We start from the raw sequence: 12,802 nt of genomic DNA, 5'->3' as shown, positions 1-12,802 counted from the left end.
CTTCTTACAGTAAGATTATCCAATCAGAGAAGTGACCAAGTGTACACTGAGTGTGACATCAACATCACCTTCTCATAATGCAGCCTCCACTTCAAATTTGCTCCAGTTTTGGCTAGCCCAGTCACCAGAAATGAACATTATTGAGCATGTCTGGGGTAAGATGAGGGAGGAGGCATTGAAAATAAATCCAAATCTTGATGAACTCAGGGATTCCTGCAAGAACGCTTTATTTGCCATTCCAGATGATTTTATTATTGAGTGATTTGAGTCATTGCAGAGATGTATGGAATTGCAGAGAAGCTCATGGGAATCATACCAATATTCAATCTTTTTCCACTTCACCATGACTTTATATTTCATACTGTACATTGTTTCTGTTAAGTGACAAGTATTTTTTATATATTAATTTGGCAACGTTTTTTAAAAGCACATTATATCTAAATAATTTGATTGTTTTCATTTACCCGCAACAATTCAACCATTAAACAATTCTTAGAGTTGGCTAGATTGTTCTGAACTTACCTAGCTATGTTCGTTCCAGTTAAATATAAATAAATAGGATTATATTTAGAAAAACATTTCTTGTTTGTTATTTTTAATGCTTTGCTTTACATGATTCATATTTCTCACTTCCAAACTTCCATTAAGGGTGCATAGAGAGCATTGATGCTCAGAGAGCAAATGTTTCAGTGCACTCAAAGAACATTAAGTTCTGTGTCAATTAGAGGGAAAGCAGACAATCCTCTCTTATTATCAATGGGTTAGATGCAGGAATCTGAGTGACTTTGACAATGGCCAGATTGCGATGGCAAAGCAACTGTGTTAGAGTTTCTCTGAAACTGTCAGGCTTGTGGGTTATTCCTGGTCAGCAGTGGTGAGAAATTACCATAATTGGTCAGACGAGGTAAAACCCACAAACCAGCAAGTGGGTGTTGTTGGGTACCCAAAGCACATTGATATACATGGGCTACAAAGGCTATTCAGACAGATCCGAGCCAACAGTAGCAAAGTTAAATTTAAACTATTGAAGGAATGAGTCACAACACAGTGCATAACACAAAAGTCTTGTCGTCGATCCCAGTTGTAAGAGCAACAAATAATAACTTGACCTCTAGTTGATCATTTGGAAAAGTGGCAGAAGGTAGATTTTTCCAATGAATAATCTTTTGAACTACATCCCAATCATCACAAATACTGCAGAAGACCTATTGGAATCCGCATGAACCCAAGATTCTCACAGATATTAGTCAAGTTTGGTGAAGGAAAAATCATGGTTTGGGGTTACATTCAGTATGGGGGCTTGCGAGAGATCTGCAGAGTGGATGGCAACATCAACAGCCTGAAGAATCAAGACATTTGTGCTGCCTATTACATTACAAACCACAGGAGAGGTTCAGCAGGATAACGTTCCTTCAGCCTCCACATCAAAGTTCCTGAAAGCAAAGAATTGCTCCAGAATTGGCCAGCCCAGTCACCATTAATGAACATTACTGAGCATGCCTGGGGTAAAATGAAGGAGGAGGCATTGAAGATGAATCCAAAGAATCTTGAACTCTGGGAGTCCTGCAAGAATGCTTTCTTTGCCATTACTTTATTAAAAAGTTATTTTAAGTCATTGCAGAAATGTTTGGATGCTGTCACCCAAGCTCAAGGAAGTCATACTGTCATGGATTGGTCAGGCTCTCACGACCCCCACTCACGAAGATCACCATCACCTGACTTCTAATGAGCACACAGCTGCATCACATTCACGAGCACCAGATAAAAGCACAGCACTCCAGTCGCTCATTGTCCGGGCTCGTCTCGACGAAAGCGGACAACTGAGCGACCACTCAGCGTAGTCATCCTCAGCTAAACAAACGATTTACTTACCTGTTCTCTTTGTATTCCTCCTAGTCTTCCTGGTCCTCCCGAATCGTCCTGTCTTCCAGTCCTTCCAAGTCTGTGTCATCCTCTGTCAGCTGTATCTGGTGTGTGCTGTCCATCCTCGTGTATTCCTGTTACCCAGCCACGGAGGAAAAGACCCCAACATCATTCCTGATCCTCCTGGCTATCCTTCATGTGCTCCTGGTTGTCATTCAATAAACACCCTAACGTTTCCTTACCTCTGTCTCCTGTCCGCTTCATAACAGAAGCCCGGACCCATAACGACGACAACATGAGCACCCTCGATCACTTTCAAGAGCTGGTGGACCAGTTGAAGCGGATTCTACAGCCACCAGCTCCACTTTCCAACGCACCACCAGCACCGAGCACTTCCGCCTCCACAGTTTCTTCTTCGGCCCTTCCTTCCAGTCCCATGGCCCGACCAGCGCCCTACTCAGGCGGAGCGGGGGAGTGCAATGGTTTTCTGTTACAATGTTCCCTCATATTCGAAATGCAACCTTCTCTATATCCCACAGATAAGTCAAAGATCGCCTACATCGTATCACTACTCTCTGGACCTGCACTTAAATGGGCTGAGACGATCTGGAACCAAGCCGGGCCGGTCATGAATTCCATCACTACCTTCACGGAGTATTTCAAAGAGGTGTTTGGACGTTCTGATGGGGAAGTAGCCGCTGGAGAGCAGCTGTATCATCTAAAGCAAGGTACTCTATCTACACAGGAATATGCTCTCCGGTTTCGCACTCTAGCAGCTGCAAGTGGATGGAATGAGAGATCGTTGTTGACCACGTACCGGCTCGGCTTGGAACCCACTCTCCGAATCCAGCTGGCCACATTAGATGATACAATGGGTCTGGAGAGATTCATCCAACATTCTCTCCGATGTTCCGATCGTCTCCGTTCCTATCAACAGGACACCATCACCCCCTCGTCTGCACTCCTCCAATCGCCTGAGTCAACAGCCTCTCCAGAACCAGAACCCATGATAATAGAGTCTGGAAGACTGACATCAGCGGAACGACAGAGGAGGCTGACCCGGGGTCTGTGTCTATACTGCGGTGTCAGTGGACACACCCGTATGGAGTGTCCCCTTCGTCCCATTCGGACTTCAGTGAGTGTATTCAGTACGAATATTGAACAATGTAAACCACTTACTACCACCGTACAAATAACTACTGCCTCTATTTCTCTCCTTGTCACAGCCCTCATCGACTCCGGGTCAGCAGGGAACTTCATCTCCCAATCCCTCTGTCGTCAACTCCACCTCCGTACTGAGGCGTCCTCGCATATATACCAGATACAACCGATAACCCAGTGCACTCGATCTTCGACCCGTATCCATCGACAATGCGAAGACATCCTTCTTCAAGTGGGGCTGTTACATCAAGAGAGGATTCAATTTCTGGTTCTGGAGGGTGCAAATATGGACATCATTCTAGGGCGCCCGTGGCTGGTGAAGCACGATCCCATCATCTCTTGGGGCACAGGAGAGATAAAGAAATGGGGATCTGGATGTACACCTACCTGTTTTCCAAATCTCCCTCTTCAAGGTCGGAACCCCATTTCTTTGTTTGCAACATCGGTCGAGAGCCCTCCTGAGAAGCAGTCTATCCACATTCCTAAGGAGTACAGCTCCTTTCATGATGTCTTCTGCCCCAAGAGAGCTTCCCAGCTACCGCCGCATCGGCCATGGGACTGCGCGATCGACCTAGTTCCAGATGCCCAGTTGCCAAGAGGTAGGATCTACCCGCTCTCGCTTCCAGAGAATCAGGCAATGGAAGATTACATAAGGGAGGCTCTGAGTCAGGGGTACATACGTCACTCAAAATCACCAGCCGCCTCAAGCTTCTTCTTTGTGGCCAAGAAGGACGGAGGGCTGCGTCCATGCATCGACTACAGGGTCCTAAATAACGGTACAGTAAAATACCGATATCCCCTTCCTCTGGTACCAGCCGCTTTGGAACAGCTCCGAGAAGCTAAAGTCTTCACTAAATTGGACCTCCGCAGCGCGTATAATCTGATAAGAATACGTGAGGGGGACCAATGGAAGACAGCATTCGTGACCCCTACTGGCCACTATGAATATGAGGTCATGCCTTACGGTCTGGTCAACGCCCCCTCCGTATTCCAAAACTTCATTCATGAAGTCCTCCGGGAGTTTCTTCACCACTTTGTAATAGTGTACATAGATGACATCCTCATTTACTCCCGGAGTGAGGCCGAACATCGCCAACACGTTGCGGAGGTCCTACACACATTGAGAGAACATCACCTCTACCTCAAAGCGGAGAAATGCTCATTCCACCAGAAGTCGATTCATTTCTTGGGATACATCATTGATCAAACCGGTATACGTATGGATGGGAAGAAAATTGAGGCTGTTCTATCCTGGTCAGAACCCACTTCCATTAAGGAGCTCCAGAGGTTTCTTGGGTTTGCTAACTTTTATAGACGGTTTATCAAGGACTACAGCAGGATTACATCACCTCTCACTAATCTGCTCAAGGGTAAACCCAAAGGACTGGAGTGGACCAAAGAAGCAGCCGCAGCCTTCCGCCTTCTTAAGAAGGAGTTCACAAGGGCCCCACTCCTGACTCATCCTGACCCAAATCTTCCTTTCGTGGTGGAAGTGGACGCATCCACCACCGGCGTCGGGGCAGTATTATCTCAACATCATGATACACCGCCCCGACTGCATCCCTGTGCCTATTTCTCTCGGAAGTTGAGCCCGGCGGAGCAGAATTACAGCATAGGAGACAGGGAGCTGCTAGCAATCAAGCTAGCCTTGGAGGAGTGGCGTCACTGGTTGGAGGGAGCCAAACATCCGTTCCAGGTGATCACAGATCACAAAAACCTCCAATATATCAAAGAGGCCAAGAGACTATGTCCACGTCAAGCCAGATGGTCACTTTTCTTCTCACGTTTTGATTTCTCCATTTCCTATCGTCCAGGACCCAAGAATCTAAGAGCAGACGCTCTCTCTCGTTTACACGAGCATCACGATCATGAAGAACTCCCAACGAAGATTCTTCCCGAACACATCTCCATTTGTCCGATCACCTGGAACGCTCCTCCAGTCGTTGCCACTCCGGAAGCCCCTGCTCCGCCGGGATGCCCTCCTCATCGGCAGTTCATACCACCTGAACACCGGGTAGATCTGATCCACTCCTTACATACCTCGCTAGGCACTGGACATCCAGGGATCAACAATACTCTCTCGCTAGTATCCCAACGATTCTGGTGGCCAAACATGGCAAGGGATGTGAGGCAATATGTTCAGGGCTGTAAGGACTGTGCCCAATCCAAGAGCCCACGTCATCTACCCGCTGGAAAGCTCCATCCCTTGCCGATTCCGAACCGTCCCTGGTCACACCTAGGAGTGGACTTTATCACTGATCTCCCTTCGTCAGAAGGTAATACCTGTATTCTAATCATAGTAGATAGATTCTCAAAGTTTGTCAAACTAATCCCTCTGAAAGGTCTTCCCACAGCCTTTGAAACAGCCGACAATATCTTTAATCAAGTCTTCAGGTCATTTGGTATTCCAGAAGATATTGTGTCGGACAGAGGTCCACAGTTCATCTCACGTCTATGGAAAGCCTTCTTCAAGCTCCTAGGTGTGGCCGTCAGCCTCTCTTCTGGATATCATCCCCAAACCAACGGGCAGACAGAGAGGAAGATTCAGGAGGTGGGACGGTTCCTGAGGACCTTCTGCAGTGGTCACCAGAGCTCCTGGAGCCAGTATTTGGGCTGGGCAGAATATGCCCAAAATTCACTGCGGCAACCCTCCACCGGACTCACGCCATTCCAGTGCGTCCTGGGCTTCCAACCACCGCTCTTTCCCTGGGATGGCGAACCATCTGATGTCCCCGCAGTGGATCACTGGTTCCGGGAGAGCGAGAGAGTCTGGGACGAGGCTCATCAACATCTGCAGAGGGCAGTCCGTCGAAGCAAGGTAACCGCCGATAGAAGAAGGTCTGAAGAACCCAGATACACACCCGGACAAAAGGTGTGGCTATCCACCCGGGACATACGCATGCGACTGCCCTCTCGCAAGTTAAGTCCCCGATTTGTTGGTCCCTTCACCATCGTGGAACAGGTTAACCCCGTCACCTACAAACTACAATTACCCTCTCACTACCGTATTCACCCTACATTCCACGTATCACTCCTGAAACCCTATCACGATCCTGTTCTTCCCTCCACAGAGCCTGACCACGAAGAGGAACCCCCTCCTCCACTGCTCCTAGAAGAAGGAGCCGTCTACGCAGTGAAGGAGATCTTGCGTTCCCGACGTCGTGGTGGCCAGTTGGAGTACCTGGTGGACTGGGAAGGGTACGGCCCCGAAGAAAGGACATGGGTTCCCAGAGCTGATATTCTCGATCCTAGTCTCATGGTGGAGTTTCATGAGAGCCACCCTGAGTTCCCAGCGCCTAGAGGCAGAGGGAGACCACCACGGCGTCGGAGGTGTCGGCCCTCAGGAGCGGGCCCTGGGGAGGGGGGTACTGTCATGGATTGGTCAGGCTCTCCCGACCCCCACTCACGAAGATCACCATCACCTGACTTCTAATGAGCACACAGCTGCATCACATTCACGAGCACCAGATAAAAGCACAGCACTCCAGTCGCTCATTGTCCGGGCTCGTCTCGACGAAAGCGGACAACTGAGCGACCACTCAGCGTAGTCATCCTCAGCTAAACAAACGATTTACTTACCTGTTCTCTTTGTATTCCTCCTAGTCTTCCTGGTCCTCCCGAATCGTCCTGTCTTCCAGTCCTTCCAAGTCTGTGTCATCCTCTGTCAGCTGTATCTGGTGTGTGCTGTCCATCCTCGTGTATTCCTGTTACCCAGCCACGGAGGAAAAGACCCCAACATCATTCCTGATCCTCCTGGCTATCCTTCATGTGCTCCTTGTTGTCATTCAATAAACACCCTAACGTTTCCTTACCTCTGTCTCCTGTCCGCTTCATAACACATACACAATATTAATTATTTTTCTACTGCACCATGACTTTATATTCTATACCGTATACTGTGTTTCTGTTAAGTGACAAGACTTTTGTCTAAGCAAAGTCAAACCTTACTGTCCTAATTAAATAATAAAGAATCAAGGCATGATTGCGTGAAAGCAATAGAAGATCAAGACGTGGCCTCTCCGGACATAAATGAATAATATAAAGCCATCGCATGCTTTATCAATGTTTAATCATCTTGTTTTCACAGCGCCGTACAACATAATTTCACAAGCTCAAACTCTAGTGTGACCACGGCTTTAATTGTTGCAGATCAGGTACAGCCCTTCATGAAACTGGTGTTTCCAGATTGAAGTAGCTTCATTCAGCAAGATAATGCACTTTAATACACGGCACTCCGTGTTCTGAACTGGTTTAAAGAGCATGAGTTCAAGGTATCAGCCTTAATCCAGTTCCACATCCAGCATCTGTGGCGAGTGTTGGACGCAAAAGTTCAGTTCACAGTGCCTCAGGCTTGCATCCTACTGGATTTGAAGGATCTGCTGCTAGAATCTTGGTTCCAGTTATATACCAAAGGACATGTTATGGGTTTTCTAAAGCCCTTGTATTCGTTCCAAGTTACATACTTATGCACTGTTCTATACCATTTTAAATAGTGTTAGTAGTATTTTTTACATCGAAAACATTTAAAAGAATAATCTCTAAACCAACCTCTAAATACCAGAATGATTTACATGTTAACTGATAAAAGTAAATGTGCTTTAATTATGTTGGATTGTGTAAGCAAAATTCTCTCATCAAGATCCTGATGGTAAATGCAGTTGTTTTCATGATGGGTGTTATTTGGTAATTTGTTTCACCAAATCAAGTTTAACAGTAGTTAACTTCTTAATGAACACTGTTTTGCTAAACTAGCTAGCTACGCTTTGTTACGTAGGAAGAGTAATAGATTAAAATCCATTTACTGTCACTCTACAACCTGTTGAACTGATTTCACTTGCATTTTTAAGCATGATATTGTGGTCTAAAGCAATCATGACAAAATAATTTAAAAGCTTAAAATTTCAATATTAAAACTTTCGTTATTACTGAGCAACGGTTATTAATTAATTTGTGACAAGGATACTCATCAGAGTCAGAAACATTTCTTTGCTTGAGGGCAAGGACAAAACCTCAAAAATACCATTCATTCAGTATTTTTAGAAAATGATGGTCTCAATGTGTATTTAATATGATAATAAAAGATTCTCAGTTTATGGTGCATTACCAAGCCACCAACTATAACAAGGTTTTCCCGATGCTGTTTTTTAAAGACTAAATTCAAATCAAATGCTCATGCTACTTTAGAATTTGATGTTGACTTTACAAATATTATAATTGTAATAAAAAATGGTTTATATTGTTCAAATCGTAGAAAAAAGGGGTGCCTTTACAGTTGATGTCAGAAATATTAAACCTTTTGAATTATTAGCCCCCTGTTTATTTTTTTTCCCCAATTTCTGTTTAATGGAGAGAAGATTTTGTTCAACACATTTTTAAACATAATAGTTTTAATAACTCATCTCTAATAACTGATTTATTTTATCTTTGCCATGATGACTGTAAATAATATTTCACTAGATATTTCTCAAGACACTTCTATACAGCTTAAAGTGACATTTAATGGCTTAACTAGGTTAATTAGGTTACCTAGGCAGGTTAGGGTAATTAGGCAAGTTATTGTATAATGATGGTTTGTTCTGTAGACTATCGAGAAAAAAATATAAAGCTTAAAGGGGCTAATAATTTTAACCTTAAAATGTTTTTAAACTGCTTGTATTTTAGCCGAAATAAAAATATGACTTTTTCCAGAAGAACAAATATTATCAGACATACTGTGAAAATTTCCCCACTCTGTTAAAGATCATTTGTTAAATATTTAAAAAAGAAAAAAAAAAAAAATCAAAGGGAGGTTTAATAATTCTGATATCAACTGTATGTGGTTGCCAATGTAAACTGTATATCATCTGGTAGTAATGTTTGCTACTCCGGCAGACCAAAATGTTACTAAAAGCTCATTTATTTGAAGTACCAACTTTATGTTTGTTCAAATGTTTAGCTTTAATTTTCAGGCAAATTATTTTATTTTATTTTATTATTACTATTTTTTTTAACAATTTAATTTTAGGCAAAAACAGGTTTTGTAAAATACATATTTTATATGATATAATAAAATGTAAATTCATTGTTTTAATATTTTTAGAAGCTTACAGGCAAAAAACTTAAAAGAAAAAAACAAAATGAGACCAAGCTTAAAACTGCAATTAAAGTGTTGACGATCATTTGCAATCATTTAATTGAGCATGTCATTTTTATGGCATGTCTATGTCCATAAAAATGGAACTGACAGTTAAGGGCTTTAATCATTGACTGGGAAACTTTAGGAATTTCCATATGGGACAACACTAAATTCATACTCTACATAGTTGAGTCTATAAGTGCATGGTGTATAGTTTGTCATTTGGGATGCATCTCATGGAATAGGCACTGTTGTGTAGCATGTGGTGGACCGACAGCATTCGAGGAAAGTTGTCATGTGTTTTGACTTATCTGTTTATATCAGGGGTGCTCAAACTCGGTCCTGGAGGGCCGGTGTCCTGCATAGTTTAGCTCCAACTTCCTTCAACACACCTGCCTGGAAGTTTCTAGTGTACCTAGAAAGAGCTTGATTAGCTGGCTCAGGTGTGTTTAATTGTGGTTGGAACTAAAATATGCAGAACACCGGCCCTCTAGGGCCAAGTTTGGGCACCCCTGGTTTATATCAAGCTAAAACAGCTATTCGAACAAGAAGACATCTCAGGACTTGATTTTGTCCATCAGCTATCGATTTAATTGTTATATCAATGTGGTTTGCTGTTGGTCGATCCCATGTGAGTGACAGGTGATACTGCCTCACACCCCTAAACATGATCAGAGATAAGAAGAGATGTTGTTGCAGGCTAGGGATGATTTTTTAATAAAGCTTATGAGGTGCTTCAATTCAAAAACATACATCATTTATAAAATAAAATACTGTAATTATCTCTAAAAAATAATTATTTAATTTCATGCCGACTTTAAGATTGTTTAAGATTACACATATGGTGACTGTGTATAGTGTGACAGGCATGACTAGACAAGGTATATCTGTAAACAATGGGCAGGTTGGTCACACACACATACACTAACCGCTCTGACCACTTCTGGCTGTCGTCACACTCCTCACTCGTCCTGTCTTGAAAACTACTCCTCAAGGGAATGGACACCAGTTTTGTGTTGCATGGGTGCGTTCTGGTGTCTTATTGCACTTTACACCCGATAAAGGCACGTCGATTGGCTTAATCACAGGCACTGAAAAATTTAGATGATAACTAAGCTTAGTTTTATGTAATGTACAAGCATTTTGGCAGTCTGAAGTATTAACAACAATGATAACAAAGGAAAAAGTTGTTATACAGGCATTTTGAACATTATCTATCCTGAACACTGTGGTATTTGCTAGATTTAGAGTTGACATGGTTGTTAGTTTACTTGATGTACACAGGAGGGCAGATATGAGTCATATTTGTTCTGCTGATGGCCTTTTTCCATGAATATTTACTAAATGGATTGAATAGTTTCACTGCATTCATGGTTAAATGTTTCTAGAAGATCAGTGGTTTAGTATCGTTTGTGTTGGTAAGTATTTCTGATAATAGGGAGTAGTGGCATCAAAAAGATTTAAACAGCTGGACCTACTTTAACTTGGTTAGTTTGATTAATATTCATCAGTATAAGATTCCTTATGCTTTAGAAATATATGATAGGTAGAATTATAGATAACCTACAAGGTTCACAGGTTAAATATTATTGTTCCAACTTGTAGGCTGTAGGTAAATAGACAACACACTTTTTTATTCTTCTTGTAATTAGCAAGGATGCATTAAATTGTGACAGCAAAAATGTTTATTTTGTTACAAAAGATGTATATTTATACTACTGCTAACACTAATAATAATAGTAATAATTGTAACAAAATTAAATCAAATAATTCTGGAAAAAAACGTACTGTTTCCACAAAATATTTAATAATAATAATATAAAAATATATAAATATAAAACAGTAATAATATAAAATAATAATAATAAATGTTTCTTGATCAGCAAAGCATCATATTAGAATAATTTCTGAAAGATCATGTGACGCTGAGGTAGGGCTGCACGATATTGGAAAAATCTGACACTGCGATATTTTGTTTTGCTGCGTTTTTTTTAATTTATTTTTTATTTATTTATTTTTTATATTGCAATATAAATAACATTTTACCAGATGCTTTGAATAGCTAAGTTTTCTTTAATTTAGATCGACTAGCATCTGCAAAAATTACTGTTTAATAAATAACATGCAAAAATAAATAAATAAGCAGTGCTTCATGGTTTTCTGGAGAGTCTAACAGTATTCAAGTACAGAAATTGACAATCAAATGTATATTATATTATACAAATAGTTTGTTGCTGTAATAGACCCTTTTCACATTTCTGGGTTTCTCAGTAGCTAGGTAAACTCAGAGCACAGTGAATGGGAGAGTACAACAAATAATTTTTTACAATCTTATTTGCTCAAATAATAAAAGAAAAACTCCAGGATGATGTTATAAAGACTTTCAGAAAAAGGAAAAAATAATTGTGTGAGAGTGATAACCGCAGCCAGAGGATAGAATAACATCAAATTTACTCTCAGCCCCATAGATGCTGCATTAGAAACACCTCACACAAGTCGTAATCAGTTTTTTTGTAATTTAGGCAAAGATGATACATTGCTAAATGCATATAAATGTTCATACAATTTTTAAAAATCAAAATATGTCGGCGCCAATAGCCTAGTGGTTAGTGCGTCAACACATAGCACTGAGGTGCTCACGGTGACCCGAGTTCGTTTCCCAGCTCGAGGTCCTTTGCCGATCCTTCCCTAGCTCTGCTTCCCACACTTTCCTGTCTCTAATCTACACTGTCTTATCAATAAAAGGTGAAACCCCCCCCCCCCCCCCCCCCCCCCCCCAAAAAAAAAAATCCAAATATTAAAAACTTTCAAGTATTTAACATTATGATGACCATTAAATGTGTCATAACAGTCTTGTGAAAAGGGTCCATTGCTTGTGGTTTATTGTAGTTTGTATTGTAAAATACATCGTTACATGCTCCTCTTGTATATGTCCGGTCACTCACAGGCATCCTGGTGTCTCAGCAGCATTTAATTTGGAATAATTTGCATTAATTTCTGTATAATAAATAACAAGCGAAAATAAATATTATTGTACAAATATTTTTACAAAATTATGTTTAATAATATTTAATCTTTTAAACTTAAATAAATCATCTAATCCTGCGATTTGACTATTGCAGTTTCACACATTGGGATATTAATGCTCAAACAATATATTTGAAGGCTGAGGTAATGACTTTATGAACATTCAATAGAAACCAGTTCTTTTAAAAGGCAAAAATACCACATTATTACAGTTTTTATTGTATACTTTTTAATAAATAAATGCAGCCTTGATCCTAATTTAAACACATTAAAAACAATAATCATACCAACCCCAAACTTTTACAATAGGGTCAATTCTGTTAATATCAAAAGAATAAATCATGCAGAAATGGAAGCTCTGTGAGCATGGACTCATCCTAATGTTCTGCTATTTCTAAAGTTGGACATTTCTTTGACGTTTGAAGTAAAGAAAAATCAAATAACAGCGTGAAACATCATCAAAGAGGAAAATGAACGAAGCATTCTTGTGCACAATACTAATTTTGAAGCCACTAATGTGGTTTTGTGGCCACATTTAAATCTCAAATCTTTCCAGTACGTTTACATCAAGACACAAGACAAGTTTTTTTTATTGGTTTACTAATTCATGCACTTGTTTTGCCATCAGTTTTTCAT

The 12,802-nt window shown here is 41.1% G+C and overlaps 1 protein-coding gene across 2 annotated transcripts in view; it reads left to right on the top strand.

Annotated features, from left to right (window-relative positions):
• The window catches only part of zfand4 (zinc finger, AN1-type domain 4), a 53,907-nt gene that overhangs the window by 6,585 nt on the left and 34,520 nt on the right, over positions 1-12,802 (top strand). The window lies entirely within an intron of this gene.

The sequence above is a fragment of the Danio aesculapii genome, chromosome 13, assembly GCF_903798145.1.
Source record: "Danio aesculapii chromosome 13, fDanAes4.1, whole genome shotgun sequence".
Lineage (NCBI taxonomy): Eukaryota > Metazoa > Chordata > Actinopteri > Cypriniformes > Danionidae > Danio > Danio aesculapii.
This window is presented reverse-complemented; position numbering and strand designations above follow the sequence as displayed.